Raw genomic sequence first — 1212 nt, forward strand, 5'->3', positions numbered from 1 at the left:
TATGACCTTTTGTCTTGATAGCGTTTACTGGTGAGAGAGTAAAATAATATTAATCAAATAATCCTATCAATAATTACAGTGTTGTAAGAGAGTTACAAGATATGTAGTTGCCAAGGAGATAAAAACCCACAAATTATGGCCTGGTTTTGGGTAGCACCCTCAGGAAATGTCCCTTAGAGAATAGCATTTGAGATGGGATTTGCAATTTATCTAAGTATTGATGAGGTAAGTTGGAGAGATAGGAAGCTTTCATATAGAGGTGGCTTTTGTTGTGTACTGTTAAGTCAAAAGTGACTTGTAGCTGACAATCCAGCAGATTTTCAGAGACAGTAAATCACACGGAAGGAGACTGCCCAGCTCTCTGTCCCAGAGAAACTGGTGGATTTGAACTTTATGCCTTTGGGTTGGAATCACAAGTCTGCATGGACTACTCAGAGTTTTATAGAGGGACCAGCATATGCAAAAGCTGTGTGACTGATAAAACAGGCCAAATCAGAGAGAGAAGACCAGTCTGCTTGTAATGATGAGTCCTTACAGGAGAGAGGAATGAAACTGGGGCAGGAGATACAGGGAGGCGAGAAACTATATTGGACATTTTTAGGCAGAAGAGACTTCTTCCTTTCTTTAAGATCAGTGAGAAACTATTAAAAACTGTAAGTTTGGGTTGATGGTTGGTTTATCTGTATTTTCATTTTGCAAATGTTACTGTAGCAGAATATGGGTCACAACCCACTTTCCTTTATCCTTTCAGGGTGCAGATGTTGCCTATCTGTCCAGTAGTGAGAATTTTTGTTTTCTTGACATTGAGATGCATCCATATTGAAGACTGTATTCTTTGACCTTCTGTAACAATTGCTGGAAGTCTCCTCACTTTCAGCAAGCAAGGTTATATCATTTGCATAACACAGAGTATTCATAAGTCTTCCTTCAATCTTCATGTCACATTCTTCTTTGTAGAGTCTAGCTTCTTGAATAATTTGCTCAGAATACAGTTTGAATTGGTATGGAGAGATGATATCACCCTGACACAGTCCTTTCTTAACTTTAAACCATTTAGTGTACCTTTCCTCTGTTCACACAACTGCCTCTTGATCTAGGTCTTGATAAGTTTTGCATGAGCACAATTAAATGGTCTGGGGTTCTCATTCTTCTCAACAGCCATATTTTGTTATGATCTACACAGTTAAATGCCTGCACATGCTCAATAAAACA

Source organism: Elephantulus edwardii, unplaced genomic scaffold, assembly GCF_000299155.1.
Source record: "Elephantulus edwardii isolate Elephantulus edwardi_28Jun2011 unplaced genomic scaffold, EleEdw1.0 scaffold00038, whole genome shotgun sequence".
NCBI lineage: Eukaryota > Metazoa > Chordata > Mammalia > Macroscelidea > Macroscelididae > Elephantulus > Elephantulus edwardii.